The sequence below is a fragment of the Manis javanica genome, chromosome 8 (assembly GCF_040802235.1).
Source record: "Manis javanica isolate MJ-LG chromosome 8, MJ_LKY, whole genome shotgun sequence".
Classification (NCBI taxonomy): domain Eukaryota; kingdom Metazoa; phylum Chordata; class Mammalia; order Pholidota; family Manidae; genus Manis; species Manis javanica.
The window spans coordinates 69,474,695-69,489,734 of NC_133163.1; the positions used below are offsets into that span (position 1 = coordinate 69,474,695).

At 32.8% G+C, this 15,040-nt stretch overlaps 1 long non-coding RNA gene across 1 annotated transcript in view; it reads left to right on the plus strand.

Moving 5' to 3' along the window:
* The window catches only part of LOC140843274 (uncharacterized), a 175,934-nt gene that overhangs the window by 110,802 nt on the left and 50,092 nt on the right, over positions 1-15,040 (plus strand). The gene's annotated exons all lie outside the window — the stretch shown is intronic.

Below are 15,040 nucleotides of genomic sequence, written 5' to 3' on the forward strand. Positions count from 1 at the left end.
CACATCTAAGAGAGGTAGTATCTAATCAGCTTAGCTCGTGAGAGAACCTTTCCATAGGCAACATTAGGGGTGGGCAAGTGGAGCCCTGCCAATCTGTTCAGTGGCTGCCCATGTAGAGAAGCCCAGCCCAGCACCCTTCCGCTGAGCATAGGTCCACAGGCAGGGCCCTGCTTGCTAGAAGGGGATGTTGGGAATTTAGGACCCTGTGATGGACATGTTCAGCAAAGTCTTTCTAAAAAAATTCAGATTTTAGGAAGAAATAAAAGCAAGGAGAAGTCTTCCTGTCTAATTAACGACAGATATGGATCTGCAAAGAGGTGTCCCAGTTCCTAGAAAAGGGATGAGAAAGCAAAAGGTATTCAATTTAATAGTATTTTCTAGTTTTGACAAAAGTCTCTCTATTGACAACATAAATGATGTTGGAGTACAGAGATGGCATATGGATCTGCCTTTATTTCTTTTTACTTTTGAACTCATCAAAAAATCACATGAGAAAGCACTAGTAATGTGAAAGAAAAAGAAACTTATGAGGAGCCAGATGTTGTTGGAGGATGTATTTGCCCAATGGGACCCCAGAATGTGGACCCCTAGGCAAATTTGGCTCTAGAATATTTGTCTCTTTTTCTTTCTAAGTATAAATCATTTGTATGAGTCCTGCTGAGAAAAATTGACTGTGATTTGTTGATCTCTTTCTTAAAAAAAAAAGATTCAGTCACAGAAAATAAGTTATGCTGTCTTAGAAGGCGGCCTATTGCAGATTTCATTGTATGTTAGGATGCTGGGAAAGAACTGATTGTACTCACTATGAGTTTTTTTTCATAGGAGCCAGCTGCAAGAGGACAGGTGGCTGTCTGTTAAGGGATCTCTAGCATATCTTTCTGTGTTTGTTAGAAAGATAGCTGTTGGTTCTTTTAAAAAATTCTATGTGCTGTGCTCCTAGGACAGTCTGTGATCAGATTTGAACTTGGTGTCCACTACTTGAATAAGACAGGACTTTGATTTTCTTTCATCTGTCTGAATAGCTTTGATTTAAGGTTGAGAATAAAAGACAAATTGAATGAGTCTTGCTCCTTCTCTCTCTTGGAATCAATTACCTCTGCTCAAATAACTTATTTCAGGAAGCTTTAGGGCATTCAGTAAATGCATTTACATACTCTCAAGAAGTGATTAGCATCCTGGTGGAGTAATAGTGCACAAAGGACTGATTTACTTCACTGTTTCTTTCCTTGTGGCTATCTGACCAATCATAAGAGTTCGTATATGTTGAACTGGATACACTGGTCTCATGCGGTATGTGGAAAAAAACTTGCTGAGTTAATGAACTGTGGCTGAGCAGCAGAGAAAATGAGGGTAGCATAATGAATGAAGCTAAGGATCTTTGTTCCTCTAAGTCACCTCTTTACCCTGAGACCACTCAGATGCTTCTAGGCCAAGACCCAGAGAGAGTGCACTGCTTCTGTTTAATGAGTATCGGTCAAGCTCACAGTATTTTCTTTTGAACCTGTGATTCCTCATGAAAAGATGAGCTGACCACAGTGTAGCCCTCTGGATATGAAATAGAGCATAATTATTCCAGCTATTCTAAACATGTGCAACTTCTGCTTTGATTTTACATTTACTTTGTCCTTTTTTTCCACTTAATTTTCTAGTACACTGCACAGCTATGCTAATTTGGCATGCATGCTAAATATAAGGTCAGAGCATCTCACTTTGGTCTTTACTTGATTGCTTATCACCTTTCCTGAATGCCATTTCTGTTTACTCTATGCATCTGATCTCGTGTTGGTACTGCATCCCCTTGGCAGGCTGCTGTTCTTGTTTTTCTCTCTTTCCAAGCAGCTGTTCAATAATTTCACATGACATAATGTAAATGTATTTTCTATTCATGAGGGAAGAAAGTGAGTCCCCATAATCTCAGACCATCTTTTGTCACAGATTTCTCTTATCCAGTGATCAGAATAGGTTCTCTAGTTTTTACATTTATAATCTTTGTAATATAAAAGCATTTTGAGGAGAAATACAAATATTTATATTCTCCTTTTTTTCATCACATGGCACATTCACAATAGATTTTACAAGTCATTTCAATATTTGTTATAAACCAAAGGACTCGTTCCCTGGCTTTTTTATCCATTGACACCTGCAAATAATCAGTGAAGATAATTAGGAACATGAATAGACACAGTGCTACATAAATTAGTTGGAAGCATTCTTGTATGGGGTAGATTTGGGAAAATTATGTTTCTAAGTGTAACTTCTATGTGATGGAAAAAAACCCCTCCAGGCTCTTAATGTAATTCTTGGTTTGTGCAGTTGATTAAAAAAAAAAGTAAAAGTCAAATATTAAGATGCTTTGGCTTCAGTTTTTGGCACACAAAGTAATCTCCATGGTCCCGAATTGAGAACAACATTAACCAGCATGCTCTGGTTCTGTCTATACAATTTCTAACATTACTTTGACTTAAGGTTTTAAATACCATATGGAAAATTCATAAACACTTTGAATGAGAAGTTTTTTCTTGAGAAATAATATGAGATTACCACCTACCTGAGACTTAGGGAAATCAAAAAACACATGCATTTTCTGGATGCCTGGTTTCTGTTAGTGATTTTTGGAAAAATCTGCCAGAAGCTATTTAAAAATTCTCATGTTGGTGCCTGGCAAGCAGAGCCATATAGTATGTAGGCAATACATGTTTCCTAAAGAAGTACGATATAGTTATAAGGGTTGATTTAATAATTTATGTATTTATCCTTTTATATCAAGAATAAACTATATAAATGCATTGAAATAATTGATTGTACTATCTTCAGAGTTGTATTTCTAGATACACATATGATATTGTACCATCCCTGATTAAAACTCAATTCCCTACAGGGAAAATTCTAATCTCTTTAGAGCTGGCATACAATTCTTAATGTCCTGGCCCAAAACCATTTTTGAGTTTTGTTTTCTATAGTTTGTCTTTTTCTTTGTAAGTACCTTATACTACAAATTATTCTCTAGTCCCTAAAGTGACCATATTCATTGTGGCTTCTTTTCTCTTTCCTCAATCTGGAGCTCATATTTATAATTCAAGTCCAGTTAAAAGAGAAGACAGCTATTGACATAGCTCTTATCCACCTCCTCAACCGCTAGTTGTACCATCAAAGATAGTTAACAGACCACATCTTTACTTCCATCAGGCACATAGTAGAATTTCAATTACGGCTTTTTAAAGAAAGAATAAATGGAAGAATTAACAGGACCTTGCCCATGGTAGGTTCTAAGTCAATATCTCTTGATATTGAGTAAATAAATGTTTGACTTATACAAATAAAGTCACACATTGTTTTCACCATAAACTCCTTTATCACTGATGGTATTTGAGCCCAAAACACAGTGTTCAAAGATAGGAATTTTGATTTCTTAAGACCAATGAGATATAAGTATGAAGATGAGAAGGGGTAATATAGTTTATGAGGATAATTGGAACTAACATTTGTTTATGTTAGTTCTATAAGCAATCTTCTTTTTTTTTAATAAGGTCACTTTAAAGAAAGAGAAATGGCCCTTTACCTTTTTTTCACATTTGTATAATAAAGCAAATAGCAAAAGGTGTATTTAGAAATGTTTATAGGATTATTGAAGTCAAAATGGCAAATGGAGGTAATAATTTCCTCAATTACTGAAGGAGTAATTTACACCAGGGTTACTATGAGAACTGTCGCAGAGCTTTTGCTATATTAGCAACATATTTCCCTAATAAAGGGCTCTTTTACAGAAGCTGACATTTTAAAGCATTCTGTTAGGCAAATCTTCATTACTTACTTCAAAAGACTTCAATTATTTCATTCAAAAGAGAAACTCACTGTATGCTTAAAAAATTAGTCATCCATGATCCTCAGGGAAAATTTGGAAAGTAAGAAAAATATGGGAAATATTAACATAAACCTGCTACTGTTATCAGATTGTGGTGTATTTCCTTTCCAGTCTTTATCTTTTTCTACCCATACGTAATCATATATTTCCTGATGTTTCTCTTTTGCGGTATATTAAAAGTTTTTTCCTGCTGGTCTATAATCTGTTGTGCCTCTAGATACTAACCTCTAGATAGTGACTCTGCTTCTGACCAAGATGGAGTAAAAGGAACTCGATACAGCATCCAGAAAACCTTAAAAAAAATGTGGACAAAATATATGAAACAGTGTTGAAGGCACTGAGCATACACAACTAATGAAAGTTATTCCTGAGAGACTGGAAACAAATGAGACAAACTCTGAAAATTTTTCAGCTTATTGCTTTGAGAGAACCCTGTGTCAGGCTGGGGTACAGGGCAGGGATTGCATCGGAACCTGGCTGATGCCCTTAGTTGAGGAGATGGATCACAGAGACTGGAAGACAAAATGCAGCTTGCATTCTCAAGGACAAGTACCAGATAGTAGAGAGCTGCACAGACAGAGGCCTGTAGACTGCAGAGACCCACACAATGTCCTCAAATATTCAACTGAGTACTAATCAGCACATGTGGATAACAATCCAAAATGATTAGAGGAGAAAAATCAATCGATCAAAAATATCTTAGAAGTGAAATACATGTTGGAATTAGCAAGCAAGGATATTAACACATTTATTATGACTGTATTATATCCATGTTCTAAAAGTTAAGTAGAGTTATAAAGAAATCACACACACTAGATGAACCTGTAAAGATGAAAGATGAAAATGTCAAAGTTTGAGATGAAAAATACAGTGGGTGAATAATAGCAGATTAAACAGAGCAGAAGAAAATATTAGTGTATTTGAAGATGTAGTAACAGACACTACCCAAAATGAAACACAAAAAGAAAAATCCTAAAAAAAAATTGAAGTTGGTGAGCTGAGGGACAATTCTAAGTTACCAAATATACATGGAATTGAAAACCCAAATGAGGAAAGAAGAGAGAGGAGATAAAAAAAAATGTTTAAAGAATTAATGGCTGAAAAAATACACCAATTTGATTAAAATTATACCCTCAGTTCTAAGAAGGCTAACCCCAATCACAAGAAATACGAAGACAACTAGATGATCATATTATAATCAATATGCTGTAATGAGTAATATGGAAAAATTCTAAACAAGAGACAGAGCAAAAACAGTGGATAATACACACAAAGGAGCAAAGATAGGCCTTTCAGCAAATGGGACAGTCAAGCAGAATCCTTGAAGTGCTAAAAGAGCAAATGTCATGTCAGAGTTCTTAATTCAGCATAAGTGAAGACAAAATAAGTATGTTTTTAGAAAGCAAAAGATAAGAAAATGTATTGCTCAAATACCATATTATAAAATATATTGAGGAATTTCCTCAGACTAAAGAAAAATAATTCTAGATGGAACTATGGACTTTCAAAAAAGAATGAAAATCTCAGGAATGGTAACTACATGAATCATTATGAAAGCTATATTTCCTCTTTTTTAAAGTTATTTAAGAAATAATGGACTGTTTACAATGATACCAGAAACAAAGAAAAAGAGGTAAACTGGGATATATGCATAATAGGATTGGTGTCCTTATACACCTTACAAGAAGAGAGATCAGAGATCTCTATGCAAGCACAGAGTAAAGGCCATGTGAAGACCTAGCAAGGAAGCCGCGGTCTGCAAACCGGGGAGGGCGCCCTCACCAGACACTGAATCTGCTAGCAACTTGCTGGTGAGTTGACAGCCTCCAGAATTGTGCGGAAATAAATGCCTGTTGTTTCACCCACCGCGTCTGCAGTATATTGTTATGGCAGCCTGAGCAGATAATAGACCCCATAAATCAGGAACAGTACCACCATGTCTACTCTTGCCACTTCCACTGGATAGTATTGGAAAGTCTAGTCAGCAAAATTGAGCAAGAAAGGAAATAAAAGACAACTTTTAAAAAAATGCCCCAAATGCTGCAAAAACCTATTAATAGAGCTAATAAACAGGTTCAGCTAGCTTGCAGGATATAAGCTTAATAGAGAAAAATCAATATAGAAAAATTAACTGAATTTCTATACATTTGCAATGAACAATCTTGAAATTAAGAGAACCATTGTAAGTTAATAAAACATTCCTAGCAGCATCAAAAAAAATTAAAATAAATAATAATTAATTTAACCAAGCAAGTGCAAGGCTTGTACACTGAACACTACAAAACATTGTTAGAGAAAATTAAAAATTTAACTGAATGGAAAGACATACTGTGTTCATGGATTGGAAGACTTAATAATGTTAAGATGGCAATACTACCCAAAGCAATCTTAAGACAATGCAATCTCTATCAAAATTCAAACTATCCTCTGCTATTGGCAAAGTGAACAAGCTGATTCTAAAAGTCATATAAAATTATAAGGAAGCATGGATAGTTAAAACCATTTTGGAAAAGAACAAAGTTGGAATAGTCAAACTTCTCAATTTTAAGCTACTACAGAACTACAGTAACCAACATGAGTACTGTATAAGACAGACACAGGAATCAATAGAATAGAATGAGTATAGAATAAATATATATAGAAAAAATATATAAACAATATATATATGTGTGTAAGTATATATGTGTAACTATATATGTAAATAATACATATATTCATAACCTGCTTTATCAGTTTAGAAACCATGAGAAGATGATAAATAAAAGGTAATTAACTTGCATGTAGTAGCACTGTAAAAGTGGAAAAGCTGACAGCCAAAAGTAAAGAAGTAGAGACACTCAGATATAATACCATTCTTTTAAATTCCACAGATTTAACTATGCAGCATTTCTAAAGGACCTGTTCCATTTTATGACTAGAATATCTTGTGGTAACAGAATGTACCAACCCAACATGTATTGTAAGAAGGTGGTGTGCCTGTTGGCTAGTGGGACAATAGTAGTTTATTTTTAAAAAAGAAAAGAACTGACTTTTTAATGGAAATGCAGACATTTTAAAGCTATCAAAGCAGATATGCTTTTAATATGGGTGAGAGGAGGGAGATAAAGTAATTGGGCTGAAATACTTTCACTCCCTGTACTGGGGGGGATGCCTCAGGGGAAAGAAAAGAAGGTAGGTGCCCGGCAATTTTTCTTGTCAACTGAACTCCTGCATAAATAGATGAATAATGTTTAATAGAACAAGAGACCCTATTTCTGAATGCCCTTAGCAGTGTATCTAGCAAATAGAACCTAGGATCTGTGATGCATAGCTATGTGGGAAATGTTTAAACTTTATAACTTCTGTGAGTATAGAATGAAGACATTTTTGATGGAAATGCTCCCACTGAGTTAGGCAATTCCATGTGTGTCTGGTGCTGGAAAGTAGGACTGAAGACGTTTTCCTGAATGTGCTTTGTCAATACCTATGGATTGCCTGTATTCCAGAAATCATTAGTAATGCTCCGTACTAGGTCAGAACGTGGTTCTTGTGAGCCTGATGTACCAATGGTAACCTATGTCAGGTCAGAATAAAAAAACAATAAAAATGTATAATTTGACCTTTAATATTATTTATTGTGGGTTTATTTTCAAATCAATTTTCTTAGAGGAAAATTACAATAGATCAGTTGAATTTCAGAAATATTTTTATCACTTTTTCCTAAACTTTTTCTTTTTTTTCCATTTATTTACTTATTCATTCTTTTCCAAATATAATAAACAGCAAGTGACGACTTCTCTTTCCAGTCTATGATAATCTGTATGGAAAATAGATTAATGAATGTACATTTTCATAAGTTCTTGATTATGATATATATATTATACAAGCTGTTATTTACATTTAGTTATCAACTTTTCAAAGGAATAATTATAAAAAATAATTGCCTATCTGGTTCTATATGCAACAGGAAGTCTTAATTCTTGGAGAAATTATCAGTTGGCTTGAAAAGGCAAAAACCAAGATTGCTTTTTCAAAATATTTGTGGACCCCATAATTATAACTACTCTAATCTATGAAATATTGTCTTTAAAAAGCAGAAGATTGTCAATGTGTTTGAACATGTTGTCATTGGAAAATAGCATCCAATTCATTTATCTCTTCAGCAGATATTTATTTGTAGTTACTATGTCCAGTTATTTACTAAATAAATGCAGTGATTCAGTTAAGGAAAAGAGATCAATATACTTTACACAAAGTAAAACTATTATGCTGTTAAGTAAAGTTAGAAGATAAAGCAGGCTTTGGGTGGTTCTTAAACTAAGGTTTAACTATTAAAAATAATGTTTGTTTGCTATTTTTACTTTTTACTTTAAGTGTATGGTATGCTATTCAGTGTGTAAAAGTCAATTATGAAGTGAAAGATAGTCGTAGGAAATGACTCCTATTTATGATACTCTTAAATTGTTTTCATTATTAAGAAATATTAATTTCCCCCAGATCTGATTTATAGTAAAATGGATAATATTTTATAAAATTCTACTTGAGATTTTTCAAATGCCATCTTATATAGTCTTAGAACCTCACTGAGTATAATCAAAAGTTTTTATATTTGTCAATTTATCAATCCTTTCATTGACTCTCAGTGACTTTGTATTTTTGTTCAGGCTGTCCCTCCCATCTTCATAGCTTTCCAGTGGATCAAGTTCATCTATTTTTTAAGATTAAGGGCATGAAATCCACATGCTGCATGAACACTGCTCTGCAAATTCCAACCCATATTGATCAAGTCATATTTTGAACTCCCATTTTTATAGTGAAAATCATGGCCAAACAATTAATAGTCTTCTAATAATTTTATATTTGAGAGTTGGTAAATAAACCAGATTGTACATTTTTTCAGTCAAATAATTTATTATTTTTTATTGAGAAATGATTCACACATCACAAAGTTCACCTTTTTAAGGTGTAAAATTAAATTGTTTTTAGTCTTTTCAGGGAATTATGCAACCATCACCACAAATCAATTTACAAGCATTTTCATCACCCCAAAAAGAAACACTATGCTCATCAGTAATTACTCCCCAATTCCCCATAATAAAATAATATATTTCTCTATTAGTGGATTTGCTTACTCTGGGCACTTCATATAAAATAAATCAGACAATATGTGGCCCTTATGAGTTATCCACAGAACTATAAAAAATATTGGTAATTATTAAATATGTATTGATTAATTCCCATGTCAATTTTTACTTTAGTTATCTTTATTGATATTAACGATGGTCTTCTGGAATTCTTTACAAGATAAGCACAATTATTTTAAAATTATTTTATTTAATTCCTAAGTTTTACTTTGTAAAAGAATAATAAGTTGCAGCTTTATTCCATTAGCAGTAAACAACAAATGTCTGCAATATGTGATTATTATTAGAGGTTTAGGATTGTAGCCTGTGTTAATCTACCAACATGACTAATGAAACTGTCAACTTCTAACATTAAAAGTTTGTGAGCCAGTTGAAATATTGGTGGTTGAATTGAAAAATGATTTAATTAAAGAAAACTTGATAAAGGAAAAAGGAATATAAATACAAATTCAAAATATGAACTTCACATACACATACATTTACATATAGACATAAATACAAACACACACACATCAAACCAAGCTTTAACAAGCCCATCTGATCCAGTGACACACCATATATGGATCAGTTACAAAGGATTAGTAAATATACTTATCTTTTTTATAAAAGTGAGTATCTTTATATTTATATCCTTACAAATTCAGATTTGCATGGGTATTTATTCCATGGTTATATACCGCTTATAGCAGCATAGTCACTCATGAATGTTTCTGAGAAAACATTTATATTATCTTAGAAAGTTTTATTTATATTGTTATATTAATTATAATATAGCAGTTTATAATCTACATCTTTTAGATATGAATTAAGATTCCTTATTTATTTTTATAGCATATTGATATATTACTATTAACAATCTTGTCCATAATCTGCATTGGAAATCTTTTTTTTGTTTTCAAGAATCATTGTTCATGCAACAATATAGTAAACATTTATTCAGCATATAATGTGTGTAAGAAACACTGGAGTATAATAGCAATATAAGAAATAAGCTTTGAGGAAAGATAAAGTATACATTTTTTAAAACTAAATAGCATCACATATAAATTAAAATATAAATTCTCTCTTTTGCTATTTATAGCATAAAATTTACAGACTCTTAAACTGAACAGTTATGCTGTTTTTACCATGTAAATATAAGCTTTCCAAATGTAATAGAAAGTAGAATATTTTGCTACTACAGATGTAGTCTCAACAATTTAATACAAATATCTTTATTTAGGTCAAGCATAGTCTGAAATCCATCGGACATGATATACTTAAAAAAAATTCCTCAGAGTTCCCACATTTGAGCATAAAAATTCACTAATAAAATCAGTAGCTATTAAACCACAGTGCACATTGGGTCCGTATATTCCTAAATCTTTAATACTGACTTATGTTTAGCATCAAGGAATCAAATTTGAATTGCACTGAACATTTAGGCTTCATCCCATCAAAACATTTTTTGAAACTGAAGGCAGAAATCAATTGCAGAACATGGAGTGCTGTAGGACTTCAAAGGTCCCTGGAAGTGAGAGAGACGCGGAGAACAGCAGTTCAGCATTGGGCACAGGATGTGCCGTTCCCTGTGGCTCAGTCAAATACTGGAGAAAGCCATAAAGGCTGAGGTAAGATGTTTACTGCCTGGAATAGAATAAAGTAAAGTAATAGGATAGGTAAGATGTTTACTGCCTGATATTAAGCCCAATTATCAGCTTAGTTTTGTATTTTGTGCCTTCTTGCAAAGCTATGCAGTGCAAGTCACAATCACTTCTTCAGGAAACTTTGCAGAATCTGCTGAAAAATCCCCAAGAATATAAATTTCTTTGAAAAGATTGACAAGGGCATATCACATTATGATTTAGAGCCAAATAATTTAAGCCTTTGCATTTTCATGAACTTCTAGTGGTTGACGATGACATACTGTAATGATTGAAGTGTTGTGAGGGAAATAAAAATCTTGCACTATGAGGGGAGGAGTGATGTATGTATTGACTATTTTTTGGCCTTTACTACTATTGTAAAGATTTTGATCAACTTTAAAAAATAAATGAAGGCTACTGATTTTCTTCGGAGTAGTTCCCTTGACAGTACTGCTAGTTGAAGAAACACTTTACTGTTTTGTTGCTAATTGCAACTATTGGCTAGGGTGGGAACACAACTTTGACATTTTTAACATTTTTCTTTATTAAGGTATCATTGATATGCAATCTTATGAAGGTTTCTCATGAGCAACATTGTGTTTACTAGATTTCGCTCTATTATCAAGTCCCCACCACATATTCCATTACAGTCACTGTCCATTAGTATAGTAAGATGCTACAGAGTCACTGCTTGTCTTCGTGTGCTAATCATAATATAGAATATAGAATATATATGACATAGCAGGTCTTTCCTGAACCTTGCTACAATTCTTACTGACAGATGTCAGCACAAGTCATATAATCATTCTAATTTGTGTATTATAATGATAAATTAAGGATCAAATTCTATCCAAATAACATTACTACTAGATTATTAACAAGTTAAGAATTATTAAACATTTTCAATATGGATTAATATCATACATTGGATAATGAATTTTGGAAAAGTAAATGGAAAATACAGATAGAGACACATTATTTGAAAATTGAACCACTACCTATTATCTATTATTTTTGACGGACACATGGCTTTGAGACTGCATTATCAGTATATTTATATAATTATATGTGTGTGTGTGTATGTATAAGCACTCATGTGAATATTTACCATTTTTCATATTTCTTGACTTGAGTATTAAGTTATTTGTTGTGTTTGTCATTGAAGTTGAGGAAGCATTCATTTTATTTTTTGAGACATGTAGGAAAGAGTCATTAAAATGTTGATTCCTTTAATAATACAAGGTTAATGACAGAGCTTATTATAGCATACCTTGGGTCTGTAGTTATTCTGGAATTAGTCTGATCAGTTTTCTCAATAAAGCAAAACTATCTATACTCAAGAATTCATTGAACTGGATGTCTGATATAAAATTTTCCAATGAATTCTAGATCAGCTATGGTCAACCTAGAGACTCCCTAAGCTTCAGAGCAAACATGGGATTCACATGTTGATCAGAATTTATTGAATATGTTGTATATTTTCTATTGTTTTCAGATTGATGTTCTTTCCCTCCCCTGCTCCATTCCATTCCAGTGGAATATTAAGTGTAGCACTTAATATTTAATTTTACAAGCATATGTTGAATGACTGTTCTTTGAATACACTTTTAGATGCTGAGAAACAATGTTAAAATACTTACCAGGCTCTCTTCCTTGGGGAAGTTTATACTGAAGATGTTGATTTTCAATAGAAGTAACAGATAGAAGATGGGCAAGGCCTTTTTAATTGTCCTTTATTTAAAACCTATATAAAGCCTACAGGAGAGTTCACATGACTGCTGGCATTTTCAATGATAAGCACCCAAAAGAATAAACCATTTAAGAATCAAAAAGTATGATACACAGAAAGATTGAAACAGTGCCCCAAATATACCCAAATGTTTGGATATTTTCATTTCATTTTTTATTTTCCTTTCCTTGATAATATGTCAAAGCATTTGAAAAAAAATACACTTAGATTTTGAGAGGCCGTCTGTCATCTGTCCAGGTAAACAAGATTATAAGGATTGCATGGAAATAGGCAGGTACATGTTGAAGGAGCCTGAATTTTTAGAATGTAATAATGTGGAACTACTCTTTATTATTACTTGGAAACTAGCTGATCATAGCACTAGCACCTACATATCTGAATAATTTAGTAAATTACAAATTTACAAAGCAGTAAGCCTGCAGTTTACTGCAAGTAAACAGAAGGAAACTAAAAAAGAAAACAACATGTCATAGCCAAAACTCATCTATTTAGCTTTTTTATCTATTGTGGTAAATAACACAAAACATGCAATCTACTCTTCAAGTGTACAGTACAGTATTGCTAGCTGTAAGCACAATGTTGAATAGCAGATGTCTTATGAGTTTTTCAACTTGCATGATTAAAACTCTGTATCCATTGAATAGGAACACCCCATTCTTCTCTGCCTCACACTGTGCCTTGAAACTGTTGTTTTACTTTCTAAGAGTTTGAATGCTTTACATACTTAATATGTGTAATCATGCATTATTAGTTCTTTTGTGACTGTTTATTTCACTTAGTATAATGGCCTCAAGGTTCATCCATGTTGTATCACATTAAAGATTTCCTTCATTTTTATGGCTGCACCATTTTACATCCCCAACTATAGTGCATGGGAGTTTCAGCTTCTACTTATCCTCTTTACCATGTATTATTTTCCATTGTTGTTTTTTAATAATACATGTTCTAACAGGTCTGAAGTGATACTTCATTGTAGTTTTGATTTGCATTTCACTTATGATTAGTGATGTTGAGCACCTTTTCATGTATCTGGTCATTTATTGTCTTTGGAAAAATGTCTATTGAAAACATTTTACATTTTTAAATCAGGTTATACCTTTTTTAGCTATTGAATTGTAGGAGTTCCTTATATTTTTTTGGATATTACTCACTTATCTAATATATATGGTTTACAAATATTTTCTCTGATTCTGTAGGTTACCTTTAATACTGTGTTGATTGTTTCTTTTGCTATTGCAGAAGCTTCTTAGTTTAATACTTAGCCCCACATCTATTTCTGCTTTTATTAACTGTGCTTTTGGTGTCCAACAAATCACTGCCAACACCACTATTTGTGTAGCTAAGTTTTCTGCTAAGAATTTTATATTTTGGGGTCCTATGTTTAAGTCTTTAATCTATTTTGAGTTGATTTTTTTTGTGTAGCTCTGAGAGAGGGGTCCAATTTCATTCTTTTGCATTCAGATGCCCAGCCTTCCCAACACTGTATGGTAGGGAAACCATCTTTTGCCCATGTGTAGTATTTTTCTGCATCTCTTAATATGATGTGTCTTTTTGCCTTCATTCTGTTAATTTGGTGTATCACAACGATTCACTTTTATGTGTTGAAACACCTTGCACACAAGGGGTACATCTCACTTGATCATGGCGTATGATCCTTTAATATGTTAAATTTGGTTTGCTAGTGTTTTGTTGAGGATTTTTGTATCCATATTCATTAGGGACATTGGTCTGTAGTTTTCCTGGCTTTGATGTCAAGGTAATGCTGCCTTCACAGAATGAATTTGAAAGTGTTCCCTCATCTTTAGTATTTTGGAAAAGTTTGAGAATGATTGGTATTAATTCTTTAAATGTTTGCTAGAATTCATCCGTGAAGCCATCTGGCCCTCACTTTTCTTTGTTGAGAGGTTTTTGATTACTGCTTCAATCACTTTACTCATTATTAGTCTGTTCAGATTTTCTATTTCTTCATAATCCAGTCTTAGTAGGTTATATGTTTCAAGGAATTTATCCATTTTTTTCTAGGTTATCCTTTGTTGGCATGTAATTGTTAATAGTGGTCTCATAATACTTTTATTTCTGTGCCATAATTTATAAATGTTTCCTCTTTCATTTCTGATTTTATTTATTCGAGTCATTTCTTCTTTTTCTTGGTTCTAGGCAACATTTTGTCAATTTTTTTTGATCTCTTCAAAACACAACTCTTAATTTTGTTGAGGTTGTCATTGTTTTCTTTTTTCTCTTTTATTTCTTCTCTACTCTTCTTACCTCCTACTTTCTGCTAACTTTCATCTTAGTTTATTTTCTTTTCCTAATTGCTTGAGGTGTAAATTAAGTTCCTTTTTTTGAGATCATCTTTTTTTTAATGTAGGAGTTTATCCCTGTAAATCTCCATCTTGGCACTGCTTTTGCTGTATCCCTTAAGTTTTTGCTTTTATCTCAAAATGTTTCCTAATTTCCCTTTGTATTTCTTCTTTATTCTATTGATTGTTCAAGGGGGTTTTAATTTCCACATGTTTGTGAATTTTCCAGATTTCCTCCTGCCCATAATTTCAGGTTTCATTCTAATGTTTTTGGAAAATATACTTGGTATAATTTCAGTCTTTTTAAATGCTTTCAGAAGTTTCTTTTTGTGACTTATCATATGTTCTATAAAGGAACTGTCCCATGTGTGCTTGAGAAA